The following is a 12,720-nucleotide window of genomic DNA, read 5'->3' on the forward strand; positions in this document are numbered from 1 at the left end:
TCGATCATTCCGTTTGTAGCACCTCGAAATATTGATCTGCCACCCCATAAAATATAAATGTGTTTATACTCTTGATCGTCTTGACATCCTACGCCAATTTAGCCATGTCCGTGTTGATATCGCGGTAGCCGTCGAACGCGTAAAGCTAGGTTTCAAAATTTTGCACAGATACAACAACAACTAATGACGCCAAAGACGTCAATATAATATATCGCCTTATCATATCGAGCATAACAGCACTCAGTATTTAAGCAAGAGCTGTTGCCGCCTGGCTCTCACTGAGACTCTCCACTCCATATTGCAGCTACTCCGTATACGAAGCAGTACAGTGAGGACAAAATGCGAGGCTGGAATCCTTGAATAGACCCCAGTTTCACGACGTAGTGCTAGCATGGATTAGCGGATAGGACAGCGCCGTATTGACGCTTACTCCAACCAAGATATATTTATTTACAGGTAGTGGTAGCTTCCCAACAACAAAATATTAAGTGCATTACCCAAGATATATTCATTTGCAGGGAGTGGCAGTTGCCCAACAACAAAATATTGAGTACACTATCTGCTAAAATCTGTGATTAGTGCAACTCTGATTTTGTGTATGTTACAAGTTCGCGCCATTTTTCGTTGTTTGTGTGTGTTATGGTTCTTAACTTTAATACACACACACACAACCAAAACCCGTTGACAGATATTAATCCTGAGATGACTGAAATATACCTGTTCACGAGGAAGACGAAGGTGGGCCAAGTTAACGCATCACGTTTCCTCAACGAAACGATTTCGATATCTGATAAGGTCACATACTTAGGTGTGATCTTCGACAGGAAACTGAATGGGAAGTCTCACATTCAGGAGTGTACTGAAAAGTCTCAGATGTTGGGCACTATGTAGACGGGCCATAGGCCCGAAATGGGGCCTGATATGGAGAAAAAGTGTATCATAAGTACCATACAACAGGTCTTAGCATAGGCGGACGCGCACGCCCACTGGGGCACTGGAGACTATACTAGATATCCGACCGATTGACATACAGATTAAATGCGCAGCTATGAGACTTCAGACGATGGGAGAATGGATTGAAGATGGGAGCAGCTCATACCATCGCAGTATAATCGTGGCGACGATAGGAAACCTGGAAGGAAGAGAATAGGTTTCCGATCTGATATCTGAGATGAACCTTGAGGTCGAGTGCGAGGTACTGTTGCCAGAGGCACAGTCTAAGATTGACGGAACCCCAGTATTGCCAGCTGGAAGATCTTGTTATACGGATGGATCAAAGCTAGAGGACATAGTGGGCCTGGGGGTCTACATTGAGAACCCAGGGACTGATATCTGTTTTAGACTTCATGACCATAATACGGTTCTACAGGCGTAGATCCGAGCGATCACGGAATGCGTGAGGTGGTGTAATAGCAACCAGGACGGTGAGATCAATAAACGTCTTGCAGTGTAAGAAGGAGAAGGAAAGGAGAATGCCTTCTCTGAGAATGGCAAAATCCGCATCGTTTGTGTGCTGGGCCATAGTGGAGTAAGGGGAAATGAAAGGGCAGACGATTTGGCGGTGAAGGTCAGAGGTAAACCCGAAGCCTTTCGGGTCGACGCAGTCCGAGTTAAGGGCGTGGGCGGAGAATGCGCATGCATATAATTTATCTATGACTACATATGCAATAATAAGAGTAGGACATACACAAGCGATATAATTAAGGCGACACTAGGAAACCCGGAAGGAATGGAAGAGGTTTCCGATCGAATACCAGAGACTTCACTTAAGATCGAGCGCGAGGGACCGGTGCGAGGAACACAGTTTTGAATTGGCAGAACTCTGGTTGCCATCTGGAAGATCGTGCTCTTCAGGCGGGTCAAAGGTAGAAGTCAGAAATGAACCAACTTGGGGGAGTGGTATGGAAAACAATTAAGGATTTTATAAGTAGCACGGAATTTCTAAGAAAATTTTCTTTTTCGCGGTTACAATTTTTAGTGACATGGGACGGATTAATAACCGCACCCTCTTTTCAATCTAACCTATTTTTAGTATTTAGGGCGCACAAAATTTAGGAAATTTTGCAGGAAAACTCTTTGGACGTTTTTAAATCCAATCATTTGTTGAAAGTTATAGCGTTTCGAATATTGTTTTGTTAAAAAGTTCGAACCGAAAATTATGCTTTTCCCAGGCTTAAAATCTCCTAACTATTACTCATTTTTTGCTTAATAAAGTGATTTTCACATTTCGTATTCAAAAACATAATAAAATAAATAAATAACTGTCAAATAACTATTGAACGTTTTTCTATTTTTTATGTTTTATCTGACAATTCCGGTTATTTGACAATGTCAAATTGGAAATGAAAATAGAAAAGAAATTATTTTTTTTTCATACGATTGGTGCTGATTTAAAGATTTCTGTATTGGCGTCTTATGCCGCAATGGACATATATAAAACCCAGTCATCGGCTTTCTGTGCGCTCTAAATCATGAAAAGTCAATCTATACAAGGATTTTTAATAATCGTATTCCTATTAATGGCCTAAGAGGGTTCCATAATACGTCGCCCACGCCCCTTAACTTGGATTGCCTTTAAAGGCTTCACATTCACCAAGTTTTTTGATGGCAGACCTCTAGCTCTTACAGTCAAGATGTCTACCCTCTCATTACTCTTTACTCCACCATGGCCCAGCACCAAAACGATGCGGATTTGACCGCACCACCTGACGCACCGGAAGCAGAACTCGGTCATGGGTTCTTGCTTCAGGCGTCTAGACGAGTTTTCTCTTCTAGCTGTTGTCCATACGCGCAGCACAAAATACTTGATGTTAAAGAAGATTGTGACGCTAGAAAAGGAAAACAATTATTGTTATTGTCGCTACATTTGTTTGTGGTCCTCGTCATGCTCCAAAGGTGAGCAAGCTTATTCCGGTCCATACGTTGTTGTTGTTGTTGTAGCAGTTTATTGTGTACTATCTTTCGTCTGCTTGATTCTGTTGAGTGTCAAGACCCAGGAACTCCGCGACTAAGATGGGGTGTGTCCACAGGGATCTGGGTCTGGCCGGGCAGTTAAACAGGTGACGTGTATCGTGCGGTCCCTGGTTACAATCGGGACATAAATCTTGCACGTCGGCATCAATCCTAGCTCTGTGGGAATTGAGGCGGCTGCATCTGCCGGAACGTAATTGAGCCAGAACCACTCTGGTTTGCTGGGGGAGGTCGATTTCTTCGGGTGCAATGGGTGGCTGTCGTTCTCCAAGGACTACATTCACCCGGTAGCCAATTAACGCGTCTGCTACCGTGTCTGCATGAATGTTGTTCAGACCCGCTTGATATGCCGCTTGATCTAGAGGTTCTCTCTTGTAGCGCTGGACCTCACGCTCTAGATCGTGTAGATCAACCTTAAGGCTTCTGGGCGGTGGGTATCCATCCACAAGATGATGATTTGGATGATTTCTGCGATAACAGCCCAAAAGGTATTGCTTAGACAGCATGTAGTTATGTCTTCGCACTGGTAGGATCTTTGTCTCCTGATGGAGGTGGTCCACATGAGAACTAAGGAGACAGCCCGTCGCAGTTCGGAGGGCGGCATTCTGACAGATCTGAATTTTATTCCACTGCGTGTTACAAAGTTGACGTGACCACACTGGCGCTGCATAACTTACCACAGACCGGCCAATTGCTTTGTACGTGGTCAACAAGGTTTCTTTGTCTGCACCCCAAGTGCTGCCAGCGAGTGACTTGAGGACCTTGTTTCTACTTTTGACTTTATTGCAGATTGCTGTGGCATGTGGGGAGAAAGTGTAGGAGCTGTCAAATGTGACGCCAAGTATTTTGGGACACTTGATGGTCGGAATCATTTCTCCATCGACCATCACAGTCAGCTCAGAATTCACCTCACGCGTATTTGTAGTGAACAGTGTGGCTGAAGATTTGGTGGCGGATATCTTCAGATTTCTTGCAGCGAAATATGAGGCAAGCTCGTTGAGGTAGACGTTCAACCTATCGCAGGTGTCATCAATGGGTGGGGGCCTGATGCCATGATCGTACAGTCGTCCGCATATGATACGATCTCTATGCCGTCTGGAGGAGGTGGGATGGAGGATAGGTAGAGGTTAAACAGAGCCGGAGATATCACCCCACCTTGGGGAACTCCCTGTTTCACTCTACGGTGTTTTGACTTCTTATCCCCAAATTCCACAAATGACTGGCGGCCACACAGATAATTCGCGACCCAACGTTTCAGGCCTGGCTGGAGGGACGTGTTGGCGATGTCCTCAAATAATTTGGCATGGCTGACCGTGTCGAATGCCTTCGATAGGTCCAGTGCCACGAGGACCGTCCTATCACATGGCCTGGGTTGATTGAAGCCACGGCAAATGTGTGTGGTGATGGCATGCAAAGCTGTTGTTGTGCTGTGCAGTCTCCGAAATCCGTGTTGATGCTCGGCGAATGGAAATTCTCCTACGAGGCTCGGGAGGAGTAATGCCTCAAGCGTCTTAACCACTGGTAAGAGAAGGGAGATCGGTCTGTACGACTCCCCCAAACTCGGGTCTTTACCAGGCTTCAGTAGCGGGATCACTCTGCCCATTTTCCAGACATCGGGAACCATAAGAGTGTTCAATGACAGGTTAAGGACAGTGGTAAGGTACTCAACTCCAGGTAAATCCAGATTCTTCAGCATCAATGTAGAGATTCCGTCGGGGCCCAACGCCTTGGAAGGTTTGGCGCCACGGATGACATTCGTAACTTCGCCCACGGCAAATTGTGATGGCTGTTCATCGGCTCGGAGACCACGAATACGGCGAATGGCTCTCCTCCTTGCCCTGTCTCTCTCGGGATGCACAATAAATTGACGGTTGAACAACCTGGCGCATCTCTTCGGATCAGTCACGGTTAACTCGCCAAAAGTGACTGAGGTCCTGTCGTCCCGTCTACCGGGGTTCGAGAGAGACTTAACAGTGGCCCACAATTTGCCTGCACCGGTGCCTAAGTTACATTGCTCCAAGTGTTCCAGCCACAAATTCCGCTTATGTTCGTTGACTACCCTGTTTATTTTCGGATTCAGCTCGCTGATTCTGGGGTTAGCGGGGTCCATAGCACGAATCCCATCACGCTCGTCTGCGAGTACCACTGCTTGCGCCGGGAAATTGGGTCGCACTTGCGGTATTCGACCGGCTGGTATAAAGCGAGCGGCTGCTGCGTTGATGATGTCTCGGAATTTCCTCTCGGCCACAAGCACATCAGAGGGGGGTGGCAGTTCATTGAAGCGGCGATTGGTATACTCTCTGAAGCCAGTCCAATTGGCATTCTTGTAATTGATGAACGTCCGGCGCTCAGAGGTTATGAAGTCGGGTGGTCGGTCGATGGTGAGGATTATGGGGAGGTGGTCTGACCCCAAAGAGATGACGGCTTGCCAGGATACGTCACTCAGGAGATCAGGGGATGCGATTGAGATGTCTGGCGAGCTGCTGCACCTCCTCGTAATCCTAGTGGGGGCATCCTCATTCACCGTGCAAAACGTGGAGCTATCTATCTGCTCTGCCAAAGCTATGCCACGCTGGTCGTTACCTAGGGGAGAATGCCATGATGAGTGATGTGCATTAAAATCCCCCAGAACCAGACGACTATGGCCAGATAGCAACCCACTTATGTCGGGGCTGTAGGCCTGGCCATTAATCGGGACACAGCTACCAACCGGCGGTATATACACGTTGTATATCTCTATCTCGGCAGTACCAGACCTGACTGCTATCCCCATACATTCCATGTATGGGTCACTAGCGTCAAGCGCAGGCGAGATAGGTCTATACTGCACGGAATGGTGTATAACGAAGGCCAATCCCCCACCTCCATTCCTTGAGCGATCCTTACGTAGCACATTGTATCCGTGACAACTGTGCAAGCTGCAGGTGTTAGTCAGCTTTGTCTCCTGGATCGCTGCGACCGATATGCTCTTCCGACTCATAAAATCTACAATCTCATCAATCTTGCCTCGCAGTCCATTGCAGTTTAACTGCAAGAACGATACATTTCCCGACACTGGCCTGGCAATAGTAGGGCTAGGGTGCTGTCGTTGCATAAATTGCCGTACGGGAGAGGTCGGGGGGGTCACATAGTCCGACGACGAGGACGCCGAAGGCGACGACGGCGACGCTTGTGACCCACTGCTGGCTATGTTCGCACAGCACCTAGCGACATAGCCAGTATGACTATACTCCCGTAGCGAGGTTAGGCCAGAGCAAGAACGGAAATGTACCCACTCCAAGCACCGGTTACACCTCACCGACACTGACCGATGATGAAGGCGGTTCTGGCAAACGGAACAGAACCAGGGTCCGGGGTTCTTTTCAATCCCGGCACGGACCAGAAGCATACGGAGAAGGCACTCCTGGATGTGCCTCTCCCATGACGAAAAAAGACGAACACGTACACTGAGGCGGCAGCCCTTGCCGATGAAGATTCCATCGGGTCAATCCGGTGCGTACAACCGGCTGCCGTGGGATTGCCTCTGGTTCGTTATAGCCATTGGTTATTTGAAGGCGCCAATAACTGGTCTCGTCATATCGAGTGTCACAGGCAGTCGGTATTTAGGCAAGAGTTGTTGCTGGCCGGCCTCTTACTGGGAATCTCCACTCGATACCGCTGGTAGTCCGCGATTACAGTTGTACATCACACAAATCGGAGCGCAGAATTCCAACCAGTGCGGTGCTCCCGTTTCGATCGGAATCAATTGTTTCCTATCGCCTCGTGTATGCCAAGACAAAAAGTTCTCGGAAGATGTGTATTCTTCCTGTTCGAGAGATGTCTACATAATAATTTTATTTTTAGCATTATGAGCCAAAGTAAGAGCAACTCTACCGTTGATTTTAAAAATCTTTAAATTGATGATCTGGGCTCGAAAACGGGTCCACTCTTTGTAAAACCAGAGTCTGAGTCAACATCTTGTAAATTCGCTTAAATGTGGAATGCAGAGTACACTAATGCTCAGGAAAAACTACATCAAACACCGTACAGATATGGCCCCAAAAAACTAGCTCCAAAATAGGTCTAACTAGTAAAAGCGCGCTAAGTTCGGCCGGTCCGAATCTTATATACCCTCCACCATGGATCGCATTTGTCGAGTTCTTTTCCCGGCATCTCTTCTTAGGCAAAAAATGGATATAAGAAAAGATTTGCTCTGCTATTAGAGCGATATCAAGATATGGTGCGGTTTGGACCACAATTAAATTATATGTTGGAGATATGTGTAAAATGTCAGCCAATTCGAATAAGAATTGCGCCCTTTGGGGGCTTAAGAAGTAAAATAGAGAGATCGATTTATATGGGAGCTGTATCGGGCTATAGACCGATTCAGAACATAATAAATACGTATGTTGATTGTCATGAGAGGATCTGTCGTAAAAAATTTTAGGCAAATCGGACAAGAATTGCGCACTCTAGAGGCTCAAGAAGTCAAGACCCAAGATCGGTTTATATGGCAGCTATATCAAGTTATGGACCAATTTGAACCATACTTGGCACAGTAGTTAGATATCATAACAAAAACGCGTCGTGCAAAATTTCATTCCAATCGGATAAGAATTGCGCACTCTAGAGGCTCAAGAAGTCAAGACCCAAGATCGGTTTATATGGCAGCTATATCAAAACATGGACCGATATGGCCCATTTACAATACCAACCGACCTACACTAATAAGAAGTATTTGTGCAAAATTTCAAGCGGCTAGCTTTACTCCTTCGGAAGTTAGCGGGCTTTCAACAGACAGACGGACGGACATGGCTAGATCGACATAAAATGTCACGACGATCACGAATATATATACTTTATGGGGTCTCAAACGAATATTTCGAGTAGTTACAAACAGAATGACGAAATTAGTATACCCCCTCCTATGGTGGAGGGTATAATAAACAAGTAAAAGCGTGCTAAGTTCGGCCGGGCCGAATCTTACATACCCTCCACCATGGATCGCATTTGCCCAGTTCTTCTCCCCGCAACTCTTCTTAGGCAAAAAAGGATATAAGAAAAGATTTGCTCTGCTCTTATTATATTATTACATGTTGAAGACCTGTGTAAAATGTCAGCCAATTTGAATAAGAATTGCGCCCTTTGGGGGCTCAAGAAGTAAAATAGAGAGATCGATTTATATGGGAGCTGTATCGGGCTATAGACCGATTCAGATCATAATAAGCACCTATGTTGATGGTCATGAGAGGATCCGTAGTACATAATTTCAGGCAAATCGGATAATAATTGCGACCTTTAGAGGCTCAAGAAGTCAAGATCCCAGATCGGTTTATATGGCAGCTATATCAGGTTATTAACCGATTTGAACCATAATTGGCACAGTTGTTGGATATCACAACAAAACACGTCGTGCAAAATTTCATCCTAATCGGATAAGAATTGCGCAGTCTAGAGGCTCAAGAAGTAAAGACCCAAGATCGGTTTATATGGCAGCTATATCAGGTTATGGACCGATTTGAACCATACTTGGCAAAGTTGTTGGATATCATTACAAAACACGTCGTGCAAAATTTCATTCCAATCGGATAAGAATTGCGCACTCTAGAGGCTCAAGAAGTCAAGACCCAAGATCGGTTTATATGGCAGCTATATCATAGCATGGACCGATATGGCCCATTTACAATACCAACAGACATGGTAGCAGATGCGGTAAATGGTAATCGGGTGAATGTAGACCTTGGAGAATGACCGCCTCATATTGCACCTGAAGAAATTGACATCTCCCGGCAATAGTTCTGGCTCAATTACGTTCCGGCAGATGTAGCCGCCTCAACTCCTACAGAGCAAGGATTGATGCCGCTGTGCAAGATGTATGTCCCGATTGTAACCAGGGATCGCACGATACACGCCACCTGTTTAACTGCCCAGCCAGACCCACTCGACTCAGACCAAGATCCCTGTGGATGCACCCCATCTTAGTCGCAGAGTTCCTGGGTTTTGACACTCAACAGAACCAAGCAGACGAAAGATAGAACAAACAAATCGCTCTATATCAAAACATGGACCGGTTGTACGCACCAGATTGACCCTATGGAACCCTAATCGGCTAGGGCTGACGTCTCAGTGTACGTGTTCTTTTTTTTCATCCCGGAGTACCTTCTTCGCACGATTCTGGTCCGTGCTGGGATTGAAAAGAACCCCGGACCCTGGTTCTGTTCGGGTTGCCAGAACCGCCTCCATCATTGGTCGGTGTTGGTGAGGTGTAACATGTGCATGGAGTGGGTACATTTCCGATCTAGCTCTGGCCTCAGTTCACTACGGAAGTATAGTCATACTGGATATGCTGTGCGAACATAGCCAGCAGTGGATCACAAGCGTCCTCGTCGTCGAACTATGTGACCCCTCCGACCTCTCCCGTGAGGCAATATACGCAACAGCATCATCCTAGCCCCTATAATGCATGGTTAGTGCCGGGAAATATATCGTTTTTGCAGCTAAACTGCAATGGACTCCGTGGCAAGATCGATGAGATTGTGGATTTCATGAGTTGGAAAGAAATATTGAAAATAGAATTATATATCCAGGAGACAAAGCTGACCAACACCTGCAGATTGCACAGTTGTCCCGGATACAATGTGCTACGTAGGGATCGCTCAAGGAATGGAGGTGAGGGATTGACATTCGTGATACACAATTCCGTGCAATATAGACCCCATCTCGCCTGCGCCTGGCGCTAGTGACCCCTCCAATACTGCCTAGACAGAGCTATACAACGTGCTGGTTGGTGTCTGTGTCTCGATTAATGGCCAAGCTTACAACCCCGATATACGTGGGTTATTATCTGGCCATAATCGTCTGGCTGTAGGGGACTTTAATGCGCATCACACTTCATGGAATTCTCCCCTAGGTAACGACCAGCGTGGCATAGCTTTGGCAGAGCAGATTGAAGTCTTCACGTTTTGCACGGTGAATGAGGATGCCCCTACTAGGATTACGAGGGGGTGCAGCAGCTCGCCACACATTTCCATTGCATCCCCTGATCTCCTGAGTGACGTATTCTTGCAAGCCATCATCTCTTTGGGGTCAGACCACCTCCACATAACTCTCACCATCGAGCGCCCACCCGACTTTATAACCTCTGAGCGCCGGACGTTTATCAATCAGAAAAAGGGCGATTGGGCTGGCTTCAGAGAGTATACCAATCGCCGCTTCAGTGAACTGCCACCCCCCCTCGGACGTGCTAGTGGCCGAGATGAAATTCCGAGACATCATTAACGCAGCAGCCGCTCGCTTTATACCAGCCGGTCGAATACTCCAAGTGCGGAACACTTGGAGCAATGTGACTGTAATATGATAACTTGTTATACTCGTATTTATAAGAAACTTTTGATGAAACTAAGTAGACTAGCTTGTTCCTTTAATGTTGTTTGTTTGAAAAATATAATAAAAAGAGTCAGTTTGTTGACAGAAGCTTTACAATTCAGGTGTGGGGTTCCCAAAAAAAAAAAAAAATAAATAAAAAAAAAAAGAAGACTCAAAAAAAAAAAAATTTTTTTTTTAAATATGGATTCACGCCCTACTCGAGAAAGAATTCTTTCAGCTTTGAAAGCTTCAAATGTGGAATTTCCAGAAACAGCGTCAATTGCACAATTGAGAACATTATATGATTCTTTGCAAGTTAACGGTGGTCCATCAAAGCAGACTGAATTGCCTTCTGGAAATGTGGTTTCTTCTGATTCTGCTGGGAATTCATCTGTAACTGTCACTACAATGTCATCCAATACTTTGAATGAAACTCCCGTTATTAATTCCGCAACTGCCGATCCTGAAAATTTGCTTCAGTCATTTCAATGTAATGGTGAGTCCACAAATCAAACTGAATTGGTTCTTGGAACTGCCGCTTGTTTTTCTGCCGCACGGACTTCAACCGATTTAATATCTAGAAATACATTGAGTGTCGCTTTTAATAACAGCGAAATTGGCGTATCCTGTGCAAATCTTCGGCAAACACAGACTTCAGTGCCTCCTTCCGTAATTTCTTCCGTACCTTCCGTCTATAATTCTTCTGCTTCCGTTCCTGTAAATACAGTTCAAAGACAATTTCCTGGTACTTCAGGGACTGCTGCTTCTGTTTCTGCCGCCCGGACTTCATCAGTTATTTCCGATTTAATGAATACAAATAAATTGGGTGTCGCTTTTAACAATAGAGCAATTGGCGTGTCCTGTGATGTTCTTCCGCAAACACAAACTTCCGTACCTCCTTCCGTATCTTCTTGTGTTGTTTCTTCCGTACCCTCCGTCAATTATTCCTCAGTTTCCGTTCCTGCAAACTTACTTCGAGGATAATTTTCTAGACCTTCTGTTCCATCACAGGTAACAGACCCTTTCATTCGTCCAAGCGTTTTATCCCGTGAAGCTGATGAACTAGAGAGTGAAATTAGAGTTTTGAGATTGAAGCAAGAAATGTTGGCTCTTCGAAACCAAATTGAATCTTTAGAAAACGGTGGAAAAAAGGTTTCTACAAATATTAATTATGACGAGCTCTCTATGATGGTTCCGAAATTTTCTGGGAATGATGGACGAAATATTGAAAAATGGATAAACTCTTTTGAAAGCTACACTATAAATATGACTGACCAAGAAAAATATATGTGCTTAAGATATTTGCTGGTTGGAACTGCGCGAGAGTTCATGGAAAATTCAAATTACAAAGAATATAAGGAGTTGAAGAGATCGCTCTTAGACATTTTCAAGAGAACGGTAACGCAAGAAGTTTATCAAAAATTGCGTTTGCGCAAGTTGAAGCCAACAGAGCCGTATATTGCCTATATAGTAGCAATGCAAACTATTGCAGCAGAAGGCGAAATCAACGAGCAAGAACTGGTTGACATTATAATAGACGGAATGGAAGATAAAACCAACAACATATCCATTCTATACGGATCAAACTCATTACAAGAATTGATGCATGGAATAGATAGATACGAGAAACGCAGGTCAAAAACAGTCCGTACTCATAAAGAAGGCCGTGACAATACTAAAGGCATACGATGTTTCAATTGCTCTCAATTTGGACATATGAAGAACACCTGCAATAAGCCTCGACGTCCACCGGGATCTTGTTTCCATTGTTTCCAAATGGGACATTTTTACAAGGATTGTCCTAAAAGGATGATTGTTACTGCTCCCATATTTTGTAGTAATGATATTGTAGACACAACACAAATGGTAAGTGTGGCCTTTAAATATTCTTGTGGATCCAAATATACTAATTCTGCGAATATTTCGTGCTTGATCGATTCCGGTAGCCCAATTAGTTTGGTTAAGATGTCTTTATTACCGACTGGTGTGATACGTTCGAAGAATTTAATACCATCTTCGTATGTTGGAGTTGGCAATTCCCCTTTGAAAATATATGGAAATATTTCTTGTTTAATAAAATTTAAAAAATCGTCTAAACAAATAGAATTACTTGTTGTTCCGAACGAGAGCATTCATGTTCCAATGATTCTTGGACGGAACTTTATGCATGCATTTAATGTAAAATTACTTCAAGTCAAGGAAACTACGAATGATATAGAAGTATTTGAATCCACAAGAAAAATAAATGACAATAATAATATAACCTCGGTGTCTACACCATCTACGATAAGCAATTCTTATGATAGTCCTGTGAATTCCCAAGTGATACGTACGGACGATATTGATCTAAATCCTTTGTTAAATTCATTCCAGAAGAAGACTTTAGAAGATGTTATTCATAATCGT

The sequence above is a fragment of the Stomoxys calcitrans genome, chromosome 2, assembly GCF_963082655.1.
Source record: "Stomoxys calcitrans chromosome 2, idStoCalc2.1, whole genome shotgun sequence".
NCBI classification, from domain to species: Eukaryota; Metazoa; Arthropoda; class Insecta; order Diptera; family Muscidae; genus Stomoxys; species Stomoxys calcitrans.